Source organism: Capricornis sumatraensis, chromosome 2, assembly GCF_032405125.1.
Source record: "Capricornis sumatraensis isolate serow.1 chromosome 2, serow.2, whole genome shotgun sequence".
NCBI lineage: Eukaryota > Metazoa > Chordata > Mammalia > Artiodactyla > Bovidae > Capricornis > Capricornis sumatraensis.
The window spans coordinates 49,414,120-49,440,260 of record NC_091070.1 but is presented as its reverse complement, the minus strand read 5'-3'; the positions used below and the strand labels follow the sequence as shown (position 1 = coordinate 49,440,260).

The 26,141-nt window shown below is 35.5% G+C and overlaps 1 protein-coding gene and 1 non-coding gene across 3 annotated transcripts in view; both read right to left on the bottom strand.

Annotated features, from left to right (window-relative positions):
* The window catches only part of TCF12 (transcription factor 12), a 388,964-nt gene that overhangs the window by 328,209 nt on the left and 34,614 nt on the right, over positions 1-26,141 (bottom strand). The window lies entirely within an intron of this gene.
* On the bottom strand, positions 2,034-2,137 carry LOC138074667 (U6 spliceosomal RNA). Its single transcript, XR_011144495.1, has one exon. It is a non-coding gene; the product is annotated as a U6 spliceosomal RNA (small nuclear RNA).

The following is a 26,141-nucleotide window of genomic DNA, read 5'->3' as shown; positions in this document are numbered from 1 at the left end:
CCAACAGCTGTTCTACTCATCAGCTATTTTAAACCATTTAATATGATCTGTAGCAAGACTAATTCTTTTCTAAATAAGCATGTCAACACTTAAACCAAAACTATGCTGTTCTTCAAAACTGTCTTCTTGAAAAGTTTAATACTTTATGTATGCTGCTACTTTACAAATAATTTCAGAACTTTCTTTTCAGAAATCTCCATCATAGAAAATTTACTAATCATATAAAGAAATCACTCTCCTTACTGTGTAAACATTGGATTAATACTCCTGGCCTGGCTTTTCCAGCTTTCCTTTGCACTAGCCCCTCTATTCCCACATTCCCTTAAATCTGACCCCTGCCTTTTTCTTTCTTCTGGTTTTTGAAATCAACACATTGAGATTTTAAAGAGTGGGAATGAACCTTGAAGCAACCCAGGATAATCGACGGTGAAACAAAAGAAGTAGATCTAGAAGTCAGTGATCATACTCATGCTTCTTGCTTGCTTCTATCACGGGAAACAATTTGCTAATGGCCATAAATGAGTATTTTTTTTATTTTTTTATGATATCCGTATTTTCTCTTGAAAGAAGTGTCTTCCAAGCCAACAGTTTTCAAGTTAACATTTGGGGGTTTAAAAGAGGTGTGTTTCAAAACATTAACTTAAGTCCGTGCATTCTGAGCTCTGCCCATCTGGGGTGACTTCTATCTTCTATCTTATATCTCCTCCCCTCCAACACTCCATGGTCACTCTTATCATTGCTCATCATGCCCTGCAATAAGACTGACCTCCTGCACAACAGTCAGTCCTCTAACTTGAGGCCAACACAAACCATCGAGAGTGCTCAAATACAAATGGACTATGCTCAGGAATTATTTCCTGAACTGAACTTGGGTGGAAGGGCTAGGAAATAGCACGAATTTTTGGTAGACAAAGCAACCTCAGTTATCAGGAGAAGTGCCCTTTTCCCTTTTTATCTTCTACTTTCTAAAATGATACCATATTCTAAGTATCTTAGGGGTCAATAACCAGAGCAGATGACGGTGATTTGGCTCAATACTGAGCAATATAACTGATTTTTCAACTAAATCATTGTTATGAAGAAAAACTACATTTCTTAAGAAAACAGCTAAAAGATCATTTAAAAAAAACAGAAAGTAACTGCTTAAGATTAAATTGGATTGGAGAAATTTTCCTTTTGTCTCTGTAATGCTACTTTTGTAACCTGATAAATCAAGGTCACCTTCTATATACTGTAATATAACTGTGTTACATGTAAACTTATACACATTCTTTCCAAACCATAAACTCTCCTTACCAGCTCATGGGCCACTAAATAACTGTATACATGCAGATTCACTTCTGATTGCATTCGCCTCAACTAAGAGATTTGAATTCAACTATTCAAGTGAGGTATATTTAGAAAATGAGGTACCTAAAGATTGTTCATATATATGTATATGTCTTGTACATATGTACATATACATATATGACAAGGTGTATGACCAAGCAGGTAGAGGTTTTTGTAATTAAAGCTCAGGAAAGAAAATTAAAACTAGGTATTAGAAAATAGGACTCCTGTGTCTGATGTGGAAGGGAATTTAAATTAGGAAAGGATACCCTGATCCAAGTCAGAGCCTTGCTCATGCCTTAGGTTTTAAAGAGCACAGCAAAGGATCAGATATAATCACTGAACAAGGGAAGATTTTCCAAACCTTTCCCCTTGTTCACACATCCACACCTGTTTCTGGGTCCATAATGAGAAATGAGCAGGCATCCATTAGTCTTAAGTGATAAAATCAGAAAAGTAGTAAGCACATGAAGAAAGAAGACATAAACTACTCAATTTAGATAAAAGAATTAATAAAACCACTCCACTGAAACTTTTGGGGAAGGAGTACAATTTTTTCAGTAATTAGGGTTAATAAATAGAAATTCACTGCATAATGCTCATCTAATTTGAAATAAATAAAATCTTCATAAATTTTAAAATACTTTTTTTAAATTGAAGGATAACTGCTTTACAGAATTTTTTTTGTTTTCTGTCAAACCTCAAAAAATATGAAATGCTTCAAAAATTTGTGTGTCATCCTTGTGTAGGGGCCATGCTAATCTCTGTAGCGTTCCAATTTTAGTATATGTACTGCTGAACCAAGCACTATAAATCATTTCTGTTTTAAGTTTATTTTACTGTCCTGGGTTAATAGATATAAAAATATGTAAGGACTCATCTTTGTTTGCAGTTTTAATCCGTAAACCTGTTTTTCCAAACATCAAATTTCACAACTGTAAAATCACCAATGAGATTTTCTCAGAAATGTAAGTTTTAAGGCTCATGCCTTCCTACTTTATGTTTTTAGCTACATCTATTAATATTTCCATTTTTCAGTAGTCTGTGGATTTTAAGATTTGGTATGATAGAATCTATTAGCACTTTCCCAATGATTAATACAAGGCAAAGTAAGAAGCAGTGAAATTCAAGTTAAGTAATATACTGAAATGTCAAATCTCTCAGGAATCCATTTTGTTAAATAATCATTAAAACATTTTGTACTCCACAATATGCGTTTCCCAAAATTGAAGCACTTGGTGACCTAATTTTAAGAACTGACCTTGTAATTAAAACTTTCTAATTTGATCAATAATATTCTAGCAATACAAGGTAAGGTATACAAATGGTTCAGCAATGCACCTACTTCACACCTTCCTTTTTAAAGAAAACATTATTTTAAATGTTTTATTAAGTATTTTTAAAGAAAACCCTAGAGATAACTTGAATTTATTTATACTCAAGTAGATTATCACAGGCTACAGATAATAATGGCTTCCCAGGTGGTAAAGAATCCACCTGCCAATGCAAGAGATCTAAGAGACAGGTTCAATCCCTGGGTCAGGAAGATCCACTGGAGAAAGGAATGGCAACCCACTCCGGTAATCTTGCCTAGAGAATCCCATGGACAGAGGAGCCAGAAGGGCTACAGTCCACAGAGTCACAAGGAGTTGGACAGACTAGCACAAAGATAATAATATTTGCGGACCTAAGAAAATCTAGATTTCCTTTTTATTAACTTACCATAATTTAAGAAATGTGTACATAGGTAATTCATGAAAACTCTTCTAGTCTTTGAACAAAAAGAAAGATGAGGACAAAAATCATTCAATATTTATAGTTACCATACTGATCTGGTTAAAAGATTATTGAGAAGAGGAGTTTATATTGTCGCTAAATTAAAAATTATGAGCTTACTTAAAATACAAGATATAGAGAGCTGAAAAAATTTAAAAAATACAGGATATAGAGGAATAATTTAAACAACACCAACAGGACACAACTAAACATGCCACCTCACCCCACCCACCCACCCCCAACAAAAGAGACATGCACAACAAAAGGCAATGGCTAATCAAAAAGTCAGTGCCAAGAAAAAGGTGTGTGTGTGGTGGCAGGGGGCAGTGCTGTGCTAGATTTAAAACACTTGAATAGTTATTCTGGATTGGACCTGGTTTTAACAGATCAACTGCAAATAACAGGTTAAAATAAACTGAAAAAATGTGAGCATGGGTTAGATAAGATAAAAATCTGCTGATACAGAAAAGCATAAATTAACATAAAAAAGCATATATTAAAATAACATGTACAAATTAATATATTACCAGTAAAGAAATACAAGTATACATATACACACACAGAAAAATATCTAGAACACTAAAGTATTAACTATGTCATCTCTAGGTGATGAGAATATGGTGTTTTTAATTTTCTTATTTTTGCTTAATTATATTTTTTCACTTTCTGTATGTGTATGTGTGTATGTATTACTTTACAAATAACATTTTCAGTACTGCAAAAGAAAAATTTATATGCTTTTTTCATATCACTGAATGCCAGTTTAAATTCTAGACCCCATAACTATACTGTATCATTCATTACACAAGATACATGTAATAAATAAATAACATATTTATCAGTCACCTTTTCAAAGAGCTAATTTTGCTGATAGCTGTCAATGTAAAATGCCAATTATCCAATACAGGAGCCATCCAATGTAAGTGATTACTTTATTTAATAACACAAGACTTACAATCAGGGGTTTCCAGGTGGCACTGGTGGTAAAGAACATGTCTGCCAATGCAGGAGATGTAAGAGACGTAGGTTCAATTCCTGGGTCAGAAGATGCCCTGGAAAAGGGAATGGCAACCCACTCCAGTATTCTTGCCTGGAGAATCCCAAGGACAGAGGAGCCTACAGTCTACAGGGATCACAAAGAAGCCAACACGACTGAAACGACTTAGCATGCACACACACACGAGTTAACGATCAGTGGCATGTATCTGCCTCAAACGAAAAGCAAAATAATCGTTTTCATATTTCCCAACAGAGTGAACTACAGAAAGCAATGTAACTTGAAAGCATAAAAATATCTGATTTCTAAAATATAAAACCTGTAGTTGAGTTGGGAGGAAAAATACACAGATTCACAATGACACAAGTAATAGATGCCTTTATTCCTGACTAATCAATTAATAATGATACATCAATATAAACTTGAGTTAATACAAAACAATAGCAACAATATTGATTTTAAAAATTAAAGCAACTTAGTAGAAATACTATACACAAGGAATCCTTATGTATAAAAGTAGAGCTTCAAATATTTGTATCAAAAGTAAAATGTTAAATTCAAAGAGAAAAGTAAAAATACACAAAGGCAAAAGAATGTACAAGGAAAGAGCCTGACAAAATAGCAAAGCACCTATCAGAAGAACTAAGAGATCAGCAAGTAATATGGAAAGGCCAATACATTAGAATTCACAACAAAATTTACATCCACATGAAAAAGAAAGCAAAAGTCAAGTTTCAAAAAGATGACATATCCTCCAAGGCTACAGCAGTAGAAAAAAAAAGATTAGTCTTTCAACAATTACTGGATTACACTAAAACTGAAGGTAATGAAACAGTTCAATAAAACAATTATCAGTTTTGTTATACTTCACACTTTCATGTACATTATTCTGGGGTGACACAATGAAATTGTGCGTCACTCTCTTTTTAAAGACTGGTACTTTGATATTTTAAGAAACTTACTCAAGGTCACACTGTTCATTGCACGGACAGAAATCCAACTCTACATCCTTACTTGATATGACTATTAAGTAGTCTACTTGTATCAGTTACCTACTTCTTATCACTGTATTACATCATTTTTATTGTTTGCGTGTCACTCCCATTCCCTTAGTTCCACTAGGACTATAACTCCTTGGGGGCAAGGATTATACCTGCCTCTAGTCGTCTTTGTAGTACCATCATCTGTCACTGTATATTTTTATAAGTACTTAAAAAAATATGTTAATGAACATACATAAAGGTAATCAAAGAAACCTAACATATGGAGAATTCATTTAATTACTTGTATAATATAACATCACAAATTCCACTCAGTTAAATGTGCAGCATAGGCAGCCATACCAGTCAACGATCACATTCCCTAATCCCAACCAGACGAGACAGAGGTGACTAATTTGAGACCAGTCAATCCACTGGCTTATTAATAATCGAATGTTCTCTCCTGTGAACTGGACCCAAAAGTCAGATATAAAGGCAGTGCTTAAATTACAGATCTTGTGAATTTGGGCAAAGTGATAAATAAGTAAAGGAAGCTGGTCTGTAAAAGGAACAAGAGCAAAAAGCAGACATCCATCTGGGGAATCTGAATCAAGGATGCTATTGGTTCTGAATGGACAGAGAAAACAGATTCACTTCTAAGCACTTCATGACAGGTTTCAGATATTTGGATAACACCTATTACTATAATAAGCTTTCAACCAAGGATGAAGAACAAAGCTGGAACATGAGGACTAATGCATAACATTAAATAGGTAAAACCAATAACTATCATTAAGACAGAGAAGTTTCATACAGAAGAAATCAGTATGTAGTGTTTTACTTCAACTAGCTTAATGCCTTCGAGATATAACCATGTACACGCTTATCAATATTTTGTTTCTTTTGACTGCTGAGTACTTTTCCTTTACGTAGATGTGAGTTATCTATATTGTATTATTTTTAAAAACTAATTTCGCCAGTTGATAAATATTTGTTTTCCATTTGGTATTACTATGAATAAGTCCTCCATGATGATTATCAAAAAAAAAAAATGTATATACACGTTTCATTTCTCTTGGATGAATTCCAGGGAGTGGGAATGTTGGGTTATATGGTAAGTGTATGTTGAATTTGTAAGAAAGTGTCAAGCTGCTTTCCTAAGGTGTCTAGATTATTGCTCATTTCCATTTGACATGACGCAGCCATGTTTGGTATTATGATTTATTGTTGTTGTTTTAATTTAGTCATTCTAATTGATTATAGAGTGACTCACTGTGGTTTTAACTTGTGTTTCTCTGATAGCAATGTCAATGACACTGAACATGTTTACAAGTACTGTTGGCCACTCATGTATCTTCTTTGATGTAGTGTAGTTTTAGATAACTTTGCCTTATTATTTTTTTAAATTGAGTTGTCAGATATTTGGTTATAAGTTCTTTCTGTATTACAAGTCCTTTGGTGAATTTAAAAAATCACATTTATACAGTAACAGGAACACTGTTAAAAATTTTGATGTACAATCTCCATTACCATCAAGTGACAAAATAACAAAATAAAAACATATAAACATTTTTGTTTGGTCTCTTCCCAGTCATATACTATCTTATTCTCATTCCTCTAGTATATGACTATCCAGTGTTTCTCTCAAGCACACTGTGCTTTCTTTCTAAAAATACTATCAAATATGCTCACATCATAAGTCAGAGTCTATTTCCTCTATTATTCCCCAATTCTCAAGAATGCATGGCTCATAACAAGTAATATTTGCTGAATGACTCAAGTTACAAAACAAAAAGAATTTTGTTTGGGGCTCAGAAGTCAATGGATTAATATTTTAAGTAGAAATCAACAGAATATCAAGTCATAAAATTCTGACATTAAAAATAACAACCTATGAAAATTTCAAAACACATTATAACTAATAAAATATTATGTTTTCAATAAACTTTAGTTCAGCAGTTCTGATCCTGAAGACTCAATTTTTGGAATATAAGGCACAAGAGAAGTAAATCAAACTGCTACCATTCAGCACAAGAAGCATGAGTCAAAGCACACAAGATAATGGACAAAACTCAGTGACCTAAGCAAAATGTCAGCAAACCAAACACTGAATATTCTATAGGAGAATTATTAACAGATTATTAAATCAAGGGCTAAACCATGTTCTAAACTGTCTGTTTCAATAATATGGTAGACATCAGTCACATGAGCCTATTTAAACATAAATTTCAAATAATTAAAGTTTAAAGCACTGCCTCAGTTGCACTAGCCACATTTCAAGCGCTTATTAGGCACATTTAACAAAGATTTTTAAAATTTTCATCACTGCAGAAACATACAGTGCCAGCCTAGGGTATATGGCAGGCCCAACTAAGAGTCTAAGGGAGTCTTACTCAAGATTTTTTTTCCTATTTTTTCCTGTTTGAAGGAAATAGAGCATTTTATCCTCTATTTCAGTAAAAAATTCTTACTGAATATTATTTTTTTAAAGTATTTACACCATATAAATAAGGTAATAAATACAAATAATGGAGTATAAATATCTTCCCTTGGGGGTTAAATACAACATTGAAATTAGCTTTATCGTTCCCTTGCTGTTAAAATAACTTTACCAAATATCTTTCCCTAAAAATGTAGTGTTTTATTATACAGAGTGAAGTAAGCCAGAAAGAAAAACACCAATACAGTATATTAACGCATATATATGGAATTTAGAAAGATGGTAACGATAACCCTGTATGCAAGACAGCAAAAGAGACACAAATGTATAGAACAGTCTTTCGGACTCTGTGGGAGAGGGAGAGGGTGGGATGATTTGGGAGAATGGCATTGAAATATGTATAATATATTATATGAAACGAATCGTCAGTCCAGGTTCGATGCACGATACAGGATGCCTGGGGCTGGTGCACTGGGATGACCCAGAGGGATGGAATGGGGAGGGAGGAGGGAGGGGGATTCAGGATGGGGAACACGTGTACACTCGTGGTGGATTCATGTTGATGTATGGCAAAACCAATACAATATTGTAATTAGCCTCCAATTAAAATGAATAAACTTACATTAAAAACTTTTTCTAGAATAAAATAATAAAATATTTACATACTTTCCTTTGAGTTTCTCTTTAAGACATAGTTCTTTCTTTCTCTCAAACCAGAGAAACACGCAACTATTATTTTTCAGAAAATTTAACATATTATGGGGACATTTCAAACATATACAAAAAAAGAGACAGCTTTAACTATTATCAATTCACTGTCTACCTCTTTTGAACTATACCAGGCAGGGGTCCACAAATGTCACACAGTACATGTTTTCAGTTTTCCAAGGCCCATGGGTCTCTTTTCAAATCACTCAGTTCTGCCTTTATGGCACAAAAGTAGCCATAGGCCATATGTACTTGAATCAGCATAGCTTTGTTCCAATAGAATCTTATTTACAAAAACAGGCTGTAAGCTTCCTGGGTTATTGCTTGCAGCCCCTGATCCATAACCTATTCATTTCCTCATTCCTGCATTATTTTGAAAATTTTCCAATATATCATTTCATCTCAACTATAAATACTGCTCTACTTCTAAACAATAAAAGTTCTTTAAAAAGGATTAAACACTAGTACTACCCATAAAGAAGCTAACAAACTTTAATATATTCATTATCCAAATGTACAATCATTTCATAATTTTTAGACAGTTTTTTGAAGTGATATATATTCCCCTCTTTGCCACACCACATGACATGCAGGATTTTAGTTCCCATACCAAGGATCGAACCCATAACCCCAGCAGTGGACAAGTGGTATTCTAACCTCTGGACTGCTAGGGAATTCCCTCATTTCATAATTTTTAATTTTATAATGTTTCCTTGCATCAGAATCCAAAGAGTCCAAACACTGCAACTGTTCGATATGCCTTAAGTCTCTTTTAATGTTTAGCACCCCTGTTGTAGTCGGTTAAAATTCTGTCTCTTAAAAAAAATTATATTCAAATCCTAACATCCAGTATCTGCAAACATGACCTTATTTGGAAATAGGGTCTTTGAAGAAGTAATTAAGGATCTCAAGATCATCCTAGATTTAATAGTAGGCTCTAAATCCAATGACTGGTGTCCTTAAAAGAGAAAGGGTAAATATGCTGCCACAAACCAAAACATCAGAATGCCATCAGAAGCTGGAAGAGGCAAAGAAGGATAAGCCCCTAGAACCTTCAGAGGGCATAAAGCTCTACCAACACCTTAATTTTGAACTTCAGGCCTCCAGAACTGTCAGGGAATAAATTTCTGTAATTTTAGCTACTCAGATTGTGGTGATTTATTTGGAAGCCCTAGGAAATTAATACAACTATCCAACAGAACTTTCTGCAAAGATGGAAATTTTCCATCCCTGCCATGTCTGATATGGTAGCAATGAGTCACATATGGCTGGTTAAGCACTTGAAACATGGCTAAAGAAAACTGAGGATCTGAATTTTTAAATGTTATTTGACTTTAATTTTTAAATGTGTCCCCTCCTGTTTGTTCTTTGAGATTTTGGGAGGAGAGGAAAAGATTTTTTTGTTATTTTGTAGCTTTCTATACAGAGAAGGCAATGGCACCCTACTCCAGTACTCTTGCCTGGAAAATCCCATGGGCAGAGGAGCCTATTGGGCTGCAGTCCATGGGGTCGCTAAGAGTCGAACACAACTGAGCGACTTCACTTTCACTTTTCACTTTCATGCATTGGAGAAGGAAATGGCAACCCACTCCAGCGTTCTTGCCTGAAGAATCCCAGGGACGGGGAGCCTGGTAGGCTGCCCTCTATGGGGCTGCACAGAGTCGGACACGACTGAAGTGACTTAGCAGCAGCAGCGGCAGCTTTCTATAGGCTGGATTTTCCTGATTATATCCAGCAAGGAGTTGCTATTAGTATTTAACATTTTCTTCTTCTGTGTTTTCCATAAGTTAGTAGTTGAATTTAGATGCTTGATCAGATTGTAGTTCAATCCTTTCTCGCAAGGGCAAGAGTTTTTCATGGGTAGTATTTTGTTTTACATCAAGAGGCAAATGTTCTGGCTGCTTTTCTGTGTTAAAATCCATGACATTCAATGCTTACATTCATTAACTTAACAAGGTTTACAAAGTGATGATATTCTAATCTTATAATTCATTTCCCATTTGTTAGCTAGAATAGTTTTATAAAAATAAATTTCCCCCTCATCATTTATGTAGTTGCCCAAGGATACAGTTCTCAAAGGAAAGACAGGATAAGTAATTCTTTCAACTTTAAAACAATGACTGACAGTATCCCCAACAGTATGACTAGTTATTTTTTTTAAGTCATTATGAAAAAAAAAAAGTCATTATGAATCCTGTATTTAAACATATATGCTGTGTCTCAAACCACATTAGAAATTATTAAAGCTCAAACTGTTCCATTTTCAGCCATGGGAGTCTTTTTGACAAGATTCCAGTAGTCTTTAATCTTCCTTAATACCTGGTATAACAAGATGTTCCAGGTTTATCTTGTGCATCCCCTGCTTCAAGTATAAAACCAGCCATTTTTTCCAAGTATCTCTGATTATTTTCAGTGAGAAACAATATGTAGAGGTTTAAATTTAGATGCAAAGAGAATTCTTTTTAAAAAATCTAATTCTAAATTTTTATCAAAATTGCTACTTGTACTTGGTTATGTATCAGTTGTCTGCCATAAATGCCTAGAACTGCCTCAAATTATGTAACAGTAAACAAAAAATTAGTTTGGGATTTTACACTATTTTATTTTTTAATATATTCATACCAGCTATACAGCAAGACACACTCTGTTATGAACTTGATTTTTTCAGGATGAGATTCTAATAATTTGAAATCATCAAAAGAAAATTCAATTATTACATAATTAACAATCATTAAAGTACCTAAGATTCATACATATTTTCTTCCTCAAAGTATAGGAATATGTTTATAAACAAAGTATAAGGCTATGATTATATTTAATAATTATACAATGGTAACTATATACTTTAAATATGGTGCTCAGTAGCAAATCCAATGACTCCAATATAGTTTTAATTCTTTAGCCTACATTTTGTCAACTATAGATAAAAACGTTGATTACTAATATTTTACTATTACCATATCCTAATTATTATCAGATCATGCCATGAGCTACATGCTAGTTCAGTTCAGTTGCTCAGTCGTGTCCGACTCTTTGCGACCCCATGAATTGCAGCACGCCAAGCCTCCCTGTCCATCACCAACTCCTGGAGTCTATCCAAACCCATGTCCATTGAGTCAGTAATGCCATTCAATCATCTCATCCTCTGTTGTCCCCTTCTCCACCTGCCCTCAATCTTTCCCAGCATCAGGGTCTTTGCAAATGAGTCAGCTCTTCGCATCAGGTGGCCAAAATATTGGAATTTCAGCTTCCAACATCAGTCCTACCAATGAATACCCAGGACTGATCTCCTTTAGGATGGACTGGTTGGAACTCCCAACACCACACTTCAAAAGCATCAATTCTTTGGCGCTCAGCTTTCTTCACAGTCCAACTCTCACATCCAGAAATGACTACTGGAAAAACCACAGCCTTGACTAGACAGACCTTTGTTTGAATATGCTTTTGAATATGCTATCTAGGTTGATCATAACTTGAGTAAGCATCTTTTAATTTCACGGCTGCAATCACCATCTGCAGTGATTTTGGAGCCCAAAAAATAAAGTCTGATACTGTTTCCACATCTATTTGCCATGAAGTGATGGGACCAGATGACATGATCTTCGTTTTCTGAATGTTGAGCTTTAAGCCAACTTTTTCATTCTCCTCTTTCACTTTCATCAAGAAGCCCTTTAGTTCTTCTTCACTTTCTGCCACAAGGGTTGTGTCATCTGCATATCTGAGGTTATTGATATTTCTCCCGGCAATCTTGATTCCAGCTTGTGCTTCTTCCAGTCCAATGTTTCTCATGATGTACTCTGCACAGAAGTTAAATAAGCAGGGTGACAATACACAGCCTTGACGTACTCTTTTTCCTATCTGGAACCAGTCATTGTTCCGTGTCCAGTTCTAACTGTTGGTTCCTGATCTGCATATAGGTTTCTTAAGAGGCAGGTCAGGTGGTCTGGTAATCCCATCTCCTTCAGAATTTTCCAGTTTATTGTGATCCACACAGTCAAAGGCTTTGGCATAGTCAACAAAGAAAAATAGATGTTTTTCTGGAACTCTTTTGCTTTTTCTATGATCCAGCGGATGTTGGCAATTTGATCTCTGTTCCTCTGCCTTTTCTAAAACCAGCTTGAACATCTGGAAGTTCATGGTTCATGTATTGTTGAAGCTTGGCTTGGAGAATTTTGAGCATTACTCTGCTAGCGTGTCAGATGAGTGCAATTGTGCGGTAGTTTGAGCATTCTTTGGCATTGCCTTTCTTTGGGATTGGAATGAAAACTGACCTTTTCCAGTCCTGTGGCCACTGCTGAGTTTTCCAAATTTGCTGGCATATTGAGTGCAGCACTTTCACAGCATCATCTTTCAGGATTTGAAAGAGCTCAACTGGAATTCCATCACCTCTACTAGCTGTGTTCATAGTGATGCTTCATGAGGCCCACTTGACTTCACATTCCAGGATGTCTGGCTCTAGGTGAGTGTGAGTGATTATACCATCATGATTATCTGGGTCGTGAAGATCTTTTTTGTACAGTTCTTCTGTGTATTCTTGGCACCTCTTCTTAATATCTTCTGCTTCTGTTAGGTCCCTACTATTTCTGTCCTTTATTGAGCCCATCTTTGCATGAAATGTTCCCTTGGTGGCTCTAATTTTCTTGAAGAGATCTCTAGTCTTTCCTGTTCTATTGTTTTCCTCTATTTCTTTGCACTGATCGCTGAGGAAGGCTTTCTTATCTCTCCTTGCTACATGCTAGTATATAAATCCAAATGTTGAAATGAATTTAATCTATTAATCAGTGAAGACTGCTAGACATGTTGTTTCCTATTTGTACATACTGCTGCTACTACTGCTGCTAAGTCGCTTCAGTCGTGTCCGACTCTGTGCGACCCCAGAGACGGCAGCCCATTAGGCTCCTCCGTCCATGGGATTCTCCAGGCAAGAATACTGGAGTGGGTTGCCATTTCCTTCTCCAATGCATTAAAGTGAAAAGTGAAAGTGAAGTCACTCAGTCGTGCCCGACTCTTAGCGACCCCATGGACTGCAGCCTACCAGGCTCCTCCATCTATAGGATTTTCCAGGCAAGAGTACTGGAGTGGGTTGCCATTGCCTTCTCCGATTTGTACATACTAGAGATGTTTATTATGGGAGGTTCTTTACTAACATTTTATTAATATTGCAAACATTGTTCTTAAAGGAAAATTTAAGGAGACATTTACAAAATTAAACTAAATATATTTCAAGGAAATCCCTACGAATCACAATTAAACAGCTAGAAGTCTAATGTTTTTAGCAAATGTATTTAACAAATACATTCTGTAAGTGGCCAAACTTCAAAAACAAGAGAGCATCTAAATGAATTTTTTCATAATATTCTACCTAGCAAGTTTAATCAGTGATAAAATTACTAACTAAAATCATCTAGGAAACAGATTTATACAGAGTTGATATATAAGAGTATGAATTAAATTAATATATATATACACACACACACATATTCACAGACATACATTCACTCAAACACACACAACCCTGTCTCATCTATAATTATTTTTATAGATGGATGGATGGATGGAAGAAAGAACGATGAGTTTATCTGTACTTCAAGTTCCAATCAAACACCATGAGATTCTTTCCTTCTAGCCTTCTTCCTTTGCATATTTAAAACTCCCTCCTCCAACAATAAGAAATCTGGCTTCTATTACAAAATATTTTTTTACCATGTACTCGACCCTGGTATACAAAGAAAGTAGTTTTGGATTTGTTAACCCATAGCTCTGCATGAAAAAGGAAAGCCTATAAACTGGGTATTTCTTAAGTGGTCTCTTGGTCTTCGGCCTTTGGGCCATACGGTGCAAATACTGTGTTCACAAGTTTTGTTACTTTGCCCCCACACCAAACCACAAGTAATTACATAATTCTTTTGAAATCCAGTTGAGTTCATTTGTTTCTGTTTTAGCCTATTTTTGTTTTCCCTTTTTCCCCCTAACTTTATAATTTTTTTTACAAACATGTGAAACACTGGCATAGTTCCAAAACTCAGAAAAATACAAAAAAGTGTACTCAGTAATGTCACAATCTCCTCCATTCCTTTAATCCCACTACCGTTCCTCATTTTTTCGACCCTGTTCCTATTCACTGTGTCTGCAGTTTCTGGGTTATCCTTCCTGTATTTCATTTGCAGATAAGTGTAATTCCCTATCCTGCCTTTTCTTATATAAGGTAATATAATATAGATGCTCATTTGTACTTTGCTTGTGGCACTTAACCATATAATCCTAAAAATCACTCCGTATCAATTTATAGAGGTTTCCTTGTTCTTTTATACATATGCATTTCATTGTCACTATTTTACGATTTATAAATAATGCTGCAATGAATAATTTTGTCCACATGCACTCTTGTACTGCTGGAAGCAAATCTTCAGGGTCGATTTCCAGAAGTGGAATTGCTGGGTCAAAATGTAAATAGGATATTGCCAAAGTCCCTTTCAAAAGAGTTGTGCCAATTTGCATTCTCACCAGCAATGTATATAGGAATGGATCACAGACATTTTAGTGATGTGGAAAAAAACTTATTAGTTACTAAGTATAGATAATTCACTTCTTTCCTAACAACTTCACTAAGATATAACTCACATACTTCACAATTCACATTTAAAATTTACAATTCAAAAGTTTTCAGTATACTCATACCTATGCAACCATCAAATCACCACTGTAATTTTTAAAACATTTTTGCCACACAAGACCCTCAAGAAACCCAAATCCATCAGTAGTCGGTCCCCTTCCTCCAAACTACTCCCACCACCCCTCATGGCCAAGGTAACTACTAATCTATTTTCTATCTTTATAGAGTTGCCTATGCTGGACATTTCATAGAAATGGAATCATATGTGATCTTTTATAACTGGCTTCTTTCATTTCTCATGTTTTCCAGGTTCAGCCAGGTTGTAGCATATATCATTACTTCATTTTTATGGCCAATTAATTCTCCATTATATGGTATACAATACCTACATTCACCAGTCAGCAGACATTTGGCTTATCTTTTCTTTTTTGACTACTATAAACAATGCTGATACAAACACAAGTTTTTGAGTGGACATGTTTTCAACTCTCTTGGGTATGCACTTAGGAGCAGAACTGTTGGGTCATATGGTAACTCTAGGATTAACATTTTGAGGAATGGCCACGCTGATTTTCAAGGCAGCTTGTACCATTTTATATTCTCACCAACAGGATAACACATTTTTTAATTTGACTTATTATTGGGCTTCCCATGTGGTACGAGTGGTTAAGAATCTGCCATCACTGGAGAAGATCAAAGAGACAGGGGTTCAGTCCTTGGGCTGGGAAGATCCCCTGGAGTAGGAAATGCCAACTCACTCCAGTATTGTTGCCTGGGAAATTTCATGGGCAGAGGGGCGTGGTGGGCTACAGTCCACGGGGTCACAGAGTCAGCCACGACTGAGCACAGTGTTATTACAATTGCCACATCACCTTTCTACTCCAGTTCTAGTAACTGTGTGTGCTCAGTCTCTCAGCTGCATCCGATTTTTTGTGACCCTATGGGCCGTAGCTCACCATGCTCCTCTGTCCATGGGATTTTCCAGGCAAGAGTACTAGAGTGGGTTGCCATTTCCTCTTTCAGGGGATCTTCCTGACCCAGGTATCAAACCGACATTTCTTGGGTCTCCTCCACTGGCAGGCAGATTCTTTACCACTGTGCTGCCAGAGAAAAACCCTCTAATAGCTAGCACAAACAAAATAATTCTAAGTGTGATAACATTTAATATACGGCATCTAAATATATAATACATGGCTTATGCAATGACAGTTAATGAGGATTATTAAGTTAACGAAATAATTTTGGCCCTTCCAATTACCTCTCACATTGCTCTCACATGCCTGATGAATCTATTTACTGAAAGAGCCCCATTACTTGCTACCAAAGGAACAACACAGAGTTAGTGAATATTCACTCCCCTACAATCAAAAACATTTCCCATGTTGTAGTCTCACTACTATCTTGGGAAAGGATAATTTTTGTCCTTTAACTTGTCTTTAGCATCTCAAAAGCCAGTCTTAGTGAGAGAGATCATAGAGTTTTGAGGCCCAGAAAGGAAGGGGACCACAATTCCCACCTCCTTCTGACTTCAGGGATTTGTGGGAAGAAAAGGAAAAGAGATCTAGTTAAGTGGTTAGATGCATGTCCTGAAGTGCCTTAGATAATGGACTCCTCTTCCCTCATTCTTTTGCTCTGCAAGGAAGCCAGTTCTTCAGTCATCTTATGCTGACTGGGGGTTCAGTGGTATCAAAATACCAGTTGTATTACCATCAACAAAGTATGAAAATACCTCTTTCTCACAGCTAAGAGTGTTTGTACTTTTAAATTTCTGTGCATCTCACTGGTGAAAACTGGCATCTCAGTGCAGTTTTACTCAGATTTCTATTATAAGTGAGAGTGATTAACTTATCAAATGTTTAAGGGAAATTTTTATAGCTTTCTGTGAGAACTATCTGTCCATGTCTTTTACCTGTTTTCTATTTGATCTTTTTCTATTTTATCTTTACATGAGGTATATTAGCCTTTTATCTATGATATATAATCCATATTTTCTCCAAGTTTTGTATCTTTTTGGCTTTGTGGGTTAGTGGGGTTTTTCTGCTGTGCAAAGTCTTACTTTAAATTTTTATAAACTCAAGTTTGCCAATTTTTCCTTTTCTTGCTCCTGGATTCTGAGTCGCAGAAAACCTTTTTACCCAGGTTACAGAAGAATCCATCCATGTTTCCTTTTTGTATTCACATAGCTTCATCATTTACATTAAGGTCTTTGGTTCATTTGCAACTTATTTTTCTGTATGATGTGAGGTATGAATTTAATTTTATCTTTTTCCAAATGATTAATCATTTCTTAAAAAGTCCACCTTTACCTCTCTGAAATGTCAAGTTTATCATGCACTAAATTTCCCTACGTCTTGGGTCGATATCTCAATTTTCCTGTTCAATTTCACTCTTCTGTCTACAGGACATTAAACAAAAACTGAATCTGCAAATGAGATGTAGTTTAAGATTCCTTCCATTCTAACAGTATGGAGGTTTTTCAAAAAAATAAAAACATAAATGCCCCATGATCCAGCAATCCCATCCCAGGCATATATCCAGACCAAACTATAACTCAAAAAGATACATGCTCCCCTATGTTCACAGCAGCACTATTCCCAACAGCCAAGATATGAGAACAACCTAAATGTCCACTGACCGATGAATGGATAAAAAATCGTGGTATATGTGCATGTGTGTATATATACATATATGTATAGTGGCTATTACTGAGCCATAAAAAAAACAGATGAAATAATTCCATTTGCAGCTACATGGAGAGACCCAGAGATTATCATACTAAGTGAAAGTAAGTCAGAAAGAGAAAGACAAATACCATGATATCACTCATATGTGGAATCTAAAATATGACACAATGAACTTATCTATGAAACAGAAACAGACTCACAGACATAGAGAACAGACTGGTGGTTGCAGGAGGAAGGGTGGGCAGAGGAGGGCTGTATTGGGAGTCTAGGACTAGCAGATGTAACTACTATACATATAATGGATAAACTACAAGGTCCTACTATATAGCACAGGGAACTATATTCAATGTCCTATAATAAACCATAATGGAAAATAATATGAAAAAGAATACATATATTCACTTGAATCACTAAGTCACTGTGCCGTACACCAGAAACTAACACAACACTATAAATCATTACTTCAATTTAAAAAAAAAATCCTTCCAATCTATAGCCAACACTTTAAAAATAAACTTATACCACATCCATAGTCAGTCACTATTAAGTGAACATGATAAAACTTATTGGCCTAATCATATACAACTGACTGTTAGGATTTGCTGATTTACAAATATTACCTCAAAACTTTTTTCCATCAAATGATAGTTAATAGAACCACCAGACAGATACTGGCTTAGTTTGAAGAGCAAAATTTCTCAACTCTAAGCATAAACATTTCATAGCTCCTCCTCACCTTTCAATATCAATTTTAACCATGACAGTCACAGATTTATTACCAGATTTAATAAAAGTCATATAGAGAAAAGTAGTAAAATGAAGACCTTGACAGTATTTCACTCATATATTTCTAAAATGGGAGTCATACTAATAACCTAACATATATCATTTTCTCTCCTGTTCCTATGAGCTGTCCTTGCTTAGCTGTAAATCCATTCCCTCTACCTGTACACCTGATGCATCTTCCTCTGACCTACTCAAACAATTCTCCCTCTCCTTACATCATCAGTTCCTTTTTCTTCCTAGTGACTCATTCTCATGACCATATAACATGCTGTTAACTCAATCCTAAAAAAGATAAAAATTTTAAAATTGCTTTTAATCCACTTACCTCCCCCCAACATCACACAGCTATACCCCTTTTCTTTTTTTGTTAATTTATTTACTTTAATTGGAGGCTAAATACTTTACAATATTGTATTGGTTTTGCCATACATCAACATGAATCCGCCACGGGTGTACACGTGCTCCCCATCCTGAACCCTCCTCCCTCCTCCCTCCCCATACTATCCCAGTGCACCAGCCCCAAGCATCCTGTATCGAACCTAGACTGGCAATTTGTTTCTTATATGATATTATACATGTTTCAATGCCATTATCCCAAATCATCCTACCCTCTCCCTCTCCCACAGAGTCCAAAAGACTATTCTATAAGTCTCTTTTGCTGTCTCGCATACAGGGTTATCGTTACCATCTTTCTAAATTCCATATATATGCATTAGTACTGTATTGGTGTTTTTCTTTCTGGCTTACTTCACTCTGTATAATAGGCTCCAGTTTCATCCACCTCATTAGGACTGATTCAAATGTATTCTTTTTAACGGCTGAGTAGTACTCCATTGTGTATATGCACCACAGCTTTCTTATCCATTCGTCTGCTGATGGGCATCTAGGTTGCTTCCATGTCCTGGCTATTATAAATAGTGCTGCGATGAACACTGGGGTACACGTGTCTCTTTCAATTCTGGTTTCCTCGGTGTGTATGCCCAGCAGTGGGATTGCTGGGCTATACTCATTTTCTATCCTTCCTACAAGAGCAAAATTCTTGGGTAAAGAACCTATACTTGCTGTCTTTACTTTCTTTATTTCCCCTTTCCCAAATCCCCTCCCACTAGACTTTTGTCCCCTCCACTCTACCACATCTGCTTCTTTGGGAGTTGTAAATCAAGTGGTCAACTCTCAATCCTCATCTTAACTGATTCATCAGAATCATTTAATACTGTTAGTATCCCCTCTTCCTTGAAAGACTCTCTTCATTTGCCTTCCATGATTCCAAACTTGCCTGGTTTCCTCCTGTACTTGGACATGCATTCTCAAGTCTCTCTTGCTCATCACCCTAACTTCTAAATGCTGAAGTACATGCACAGTCTTTTGACCTCTTCTTCATCTACATTCACTCTGATCCCATGGCTTTAAATTCCATTTATACTCAGATGTGTACAATTCAATAATTTTTTGTATAATCACACCTGTGCAACCATCAAATCCTCACTATCCATTTTAGAACATTTTCATCAAGCCACACCCCCCGAGAAATCCATATCCTATTAGCAGTCAGTCCTCTTCTCCCCACAATCTATCAGCCCAAAGCTCAGTCTAGATAACCACTAACCTATTTTTCTATCTTTATAAATTTGCCTATTTTGAACACTTCATCTATGAATTGTACACCTTAAATGTGTGAACCGCATGGTATGTGAATTATATCTCAATGAAGTTGTTATAAAAGAAGTGAATTACCTATACTTGGTGACTAATAATCATTTTTCCCATCACTAAAATGTCTGTGACCATTACTAAATATCACTGGGAAGAATGCAAGTTGGGCTCAACTCTTTTGGAAGAGACTTTGGCAGTATCTAACAAAACTATGTATGTATTTGCTTTTTGACCCAGAGGTTCCATTTTAGGAAATACACCTCGAAGATGTGCATCCAGCAATACAAGAGTACATATGAACCAGATTATTCACTGCAGCATTATTTGTAACTGCAAAATGTAGAAACAATATAAATGTCAATACAGAGAAGAGTGACTTCCAAGTTGGGATCGCCAGCTCATACCTCTAAGAGTATCTCAGAATAGAATATTCAATTACCTATTAGCATCTCCACCTGGATGTCTAATAGGCATTTAACATGTATCAATGTGGATTCCCAATCTTATTTCTAAAAAGAAAAAAAAAAAAAAGGAAGGAAGGAAGGAAGATGAAAATGGATGTGTTCCTCCTTCAGTCCTCTCATTCCCAATTAATAGTAATTATTCCTTCTGTTGTTGATGCCTAACATCTATCAGTCCTACTTTCAACCTACATTTAAAATTTAACCATGTGTTTATTCTACAGTCTCTTAACTTGCTTCTTCTTTCTACACTATTCTCTATACAGCAGCCAAGGAGATACTGTTAAAGTATTAAGTCAGATGTCATTCCCTCCAATAGCATCCCATTTCATTCAGTAAGTCAAACTACATTACTACACTTCGAGATATCTCCTATTTGTTCGAATTAACTGAAAAGCAATCTAAGAATAATTCATCTTAAGTTAGTGCTCTAGGAGTAATATTATATGAATAGATCAAAAAGAAAATAATGGCAGCCACCTTTTTCAAATGCTTCTAATTAAACCCAAGCCAAAGAAATAGGGATCAAAATTATATTCTTGTTTAGTATAACCAATAAGTAGCTCAAAAACTGATATATATTCTTATCTAGAAAAGATAACTTCTAGATATCTAGAACTTAAAAGAGAAGCCCCTCAATTAATTAGCTTAATATGAAACAACACACACTTCTTGGCAATTCCACTACGGTTCCTGTGTTCAAGTTTCCTCAGATAACAAGAGCTCCAATGGTGAGATTATCTACCCTGATATGGCCTCCATTTTTCACCCTGATGAGGCCAAGCTGAAAAAGCTGGGGCTATCCAATCCTCAATAAGAAACATCCTCTCTCCCTTTATGAATTTTTTTTGAACCCAGAATAAATCCTAATCAGTTGGCTCCCCATTTCCTCTCCCCTGAGTTTAGCCAAATCCCTTATAAGTAAAGGTCAACAAAACGCCAAGAGAACTGCAGTGAAGGAAGAGACACATCTGGTCCTCGGCAGACAGCTCTGCCTGTCCTCCTCACTCAATGAACTAGACAGATTCACAAACACAAAAGATCACAAAAGATAGAGAAAGGTAGAGTTAAAGAAAGGCTCACGCAAGAACCATGAGTTTCAGGAGCTACACAAGAACTCTACAAATTAGGAAACTAATTATGTTCCATCCACTACCAAAGAATGTTCCTGACAAGAATTTCTCATCAACACAGTCCTCACCCACAATAATCAAAAGGGATGATTTAAATTTTTTTTCCTCTTTTATTTACAGAAAAAGGCTTCTTCACATCCAGACTGACTAGAATGTATTCAAAAGGATGTTTCTTATCACAGCATATTAGAGTTTAATGCAACAATATCATTACCAATAATTATAAATTCAATCAACTTAATCCATTCTTTGCCAGAACATTTATATTATTTAATAAGCATCTGCTGCTGCTGCTGCTGCTGCTGCTGCTGCTGCTGCTGCTGCTGCTGCTGCTGCTGAGTCGCTTCAGTCGTGTCCGACTCTGTGTGACCCCACAGACAGCAGCTTACTAGGCTCCTCTGTCCCTGGGATTCTCCAGGCAAGAATACTGGAGTGGGTTGCCATTTCCTTCTGCAATGCATGAAAGTGAAAAGCGAAAGTGAAGTCGCTCAGTCGTGCCGGACTCTTAGCGACCCCATGGACTGCAGCCTACCAGGCTCCTCCGTCCATGGGATTTTCCAGGCAAGAGAACTGGAGTGGGGTGCCATTGCCTTCTCCGTAATAAGCATCTAAGCACCTGATATACCTTTAATTCACAATTGGCTGGCTTTAAAGTTCATGTTCAAACACATTTAATATGTACAAACCATTTACTTTCATATTTTCTTAAATATATTTTGCTACCATGTGAGAAAAATGTTTAAAAATTTTAATATCAAAGTCACCTAAAGGAGAAATGACAACAGCCTTTATAGTTCATATTCAATATATCAAGTGACTGCAATCAATTATACCCAGAGACAAAGAGAAAATAATCCAGAAAAACCTTAAACAAGGGGTGAAAATCACTCCCAGGTCTATTTTCCAATAGTAACACAGTCTCTGATTTTAACAATATTTACCTTCCTCATTAACCATACGTCAGTTTTTAATAGGTTAGGTTAACAGAACTGAATAAAGATTTCATAACATTAAAAAAGTCAAAAATTGGTTAGCTCTGCTAAAAATTCACAAATAAAAAATTAAAATGCCACATGTAAGTGTACAGTAATCAGGAAAAGATTCAGATAGAATCAAACAACCCTATCAACCTTCATCGTAAAACAATACACTGTCACTCTATTACAGCAAAGTACAACAAATATCCATGACCCCAATAAAGATATATATTTGTTAAGGTTTAAGAAAATAAAATTTGCAATATATCTTATAAAGATTTTAATCAAAACTATTAAAGTATTACTTCTTCAAGAAAATTCATCTAAATATAACTTCTGCTATCAGAAACAATGAAGAACTATATGTAAATCATTAACCATCAAATGATTAACTACAAAAACTTCTTTTATCTACCCGCATTAAGGGACTAATAACTATCCTGTCAATGGTGAATATCCCTGTAGACTCTCATCAGACCAAAAGGATGCTGGCACTCCCCTAAGGCTCTAAGCATTTCCCCTAGACCTGCTCAGTAAACAAAAACAAAGAGCTAAACACAAAGTATTAATTTAATTATATACTTCAGATATTTCCTCAATTAACAATTACTTTTAAAAATAAAAGATGAAGCTTAACATTTCTAGGTATAAAATGCAAGCAAATAACTAATGAATTCTTTTTCAGATAGAAAATAAAATAATCCTAAAATACTTGATTCAGTAGATAGCATTTTATCTCCCTCTTCGGTCACAGATTAGAGGGAGAAAATATTTTAAGTTTTTATAATATCATAAATTACCCTATTTTACATTAGTCTAGTCTAAAAGTGGGAACTGTAATTTTGCATCTGCAGACAACAGTGCTGCTTAAAACTGGGCTATCATTTCAATAGCTTTTAATAAACCAAAATAGCAAACCTTTCATCTGGTTCCTGGTTCCTTTCATCTGGTTCCTTAAGTTTTATCAGCATTTATTTCTTCAAAATGAAAAGAACAAAAAAACTCAACATATAGAAAGATTCAAGCTAGTCATTCCTACATGAGGAAATGGAGTGTAATATAGAAATGACATATGTCCCATTCTAAACTGTCGTTCCACATAAAAATTAAGGCCTAGTACCCGACGTCATTCACTGAATTACTAAAGTTACTTGTTTCCTAGGCATCAAGAATGATACCAAGTATGTATCATTCTCTAAAGAGAACTGAGAAGTCATTCAAATCATTTTCTGGGTTCTTCAGTTTGGACGAAGAATTGCGGTTGGAAAAAAATCTATGTAGATTATTAGCCCTGGGAACAAGCATTAAAAATAACACAGTATCCTCAAGATAGTACACTGTTTATGACAACTATATATACAACTTAATAAAATAGCTAGTCTATTATTTGAATATAATTTCTGATCATTAATAGTTCAAATTAAAACCACTAATGAATTAGTTTTCTCTAAGTACTAACCATGTGTCTAGTCCTTTATTATAAGACACAGAATAGAAAGCACAATTCCTGACCACAGAAAGCTTATTACTAAGAAAATTAGTCCAATCCACAACACAAAACACAAAAACAGATAAAATGAGTAAAATCATATTACTATAAATGATTCAATATGTAAATTCTAATCAAGAGTCTGGGAAGGAAAAGATTCCTGGAAGTTACAGTGGTCGGTGAAAGTTTAATTTAAAAAAAAAAAAAAATCAGAAAGAAATTACGTGAAATGAGAAGGCATTTTACTTAAAAAGAAAGAAAAATGAGTGTTCAGAAAGAAAAATGAGAAAGCATGCCTCACAGGAATGATGGCTTAGAAGCAAGTCTGAATATCCACAAGAGCAAAACCATGATGAAGGCTGGCTGAGGTAAGTAGAAAACAGGGAAAGTGGGTTAGATAAGGATCTTGAAAACAGTAAGCAGATCATGAAGTTTGAGGAATTTTTTTCATTAGTTTTTAAATAATATCAAATTCTGAACTGAATACTTGGTTTTACACTGACTTTTATCTACTCTACTTTTAATATCAGAACCTATTAATATTAGAACACATTACACCACAATGATCCAAAAATTGAGACAATTTTAGGCCAGCCAAAACATCACAAGCACATGTTTGGAAACTTACGTTTCTGAAACAGCATACACGTGATAAGAAAACCTCATGTAAATATTTGTTTTGAAGGAAGATTAGTATTGAGGGCGAAACAAAATGTATTTGCCCTCAAGTTAAAGCTAAAAGTGAAATGCTTATTTTCCTTGACTGGTGGCCGACAGTTGTGTGCTAACTGCTGACTGGATCCTTTCCTATCAAAACACCCAGCACTTCAAAAGACCCAACCACTCTGCCAAGATTTCTGCCTTCAAAGAGCTTTTGTTGCCATGGCAATCTCATGTTCTCCAGGAACCAAGTTAGTGGCACCCTACCATACATATATGAACAATATTCAAACTCTGATTTCTCCTTGAAACACAGGGTAAATCCCCTTTCACAACTGTACTAATTTTCACTTGCTGTAATACAAGTAATCAACAGTACCTGACAGTTCATATAGAACCAGAGTTAATTCAAAATAAACAGCTGCATCCAGAAGGAGGGAGGGCAGGTTGATTATGGGAACTCTCTTTCATATTATAAGGCAGATGTCCTAAAGCATGAAGGCCAATGAAATAAAACACTGAGTCTAACTCAAACATGATCAAACATTTCTTCCTCTTCAAATATCTCAGAACACTTTTCCTAAAAAAAATTAAGCAAAGATAAAAAATAGTATAGGCATAGTACTGTGGTTGAGAATGTCTCCTACCCTGACTGAAGATTTAACACCTTATCAAAACAAAGCTAAATTCAGCCTAGAATTAATGCTTTCCTTAGTTAGAAAGAGCAGAGGCTTACACTCTGTCAGTTTCATAAAAAAATACATTTGCTAATAAATGACATATGTGGAAAAACCACAGCTAGAGTTCAAGAGTATGTTTCTATATGTAAAAATACTTCTGACCTAAAGAAATTGTTTTTTCATCTCTATTCAACTTATACCACTCCACATTTCCAAACGGAGTAAGCTGACTTCTGTACTCTAGCAGTCCTCAAGTTTGGCTCAGATGGTAAAGAATTCACCTGCAATGTGGCAGACCCAGGTTTAATCCTTGGGTCAGAAAGAGCCCCTGGAGGAGGAAACTGCAACCCACTATAGCATTCTTGCCTGGGAAATTCCAAGGACAGAGGAGCATGGCAGGCTACAGTCCATGAGGTCGCAAAGAGTTGGACGTAACCAAACGCCTAACAGTTCTCAAGATAAGAGCAAAGACTGTGAAAACAATACGCAAAAATCAAGGAGGGCAAAAAAGCAATAAAGGCAATGACCTGTTAAGGATTCCGAAAATAACTTCATCCTAAGAACTATATGTGTTCCTAGAAAATAAAAGTTAGAGTAAAGGGAACTTAAATGCTGAATTATCTTTTGAAACTGATTTTCATTACAATTTCAGAAAATGATCCTACAGAGGGCTAAAAGAAAGGCTAGCCTCAATACATCATTACAAATTTAAATTTGTAATATTTTTCCAATATGCAGGCTAAGAGCATTTAATTTTCCTATATAAACTTTATCA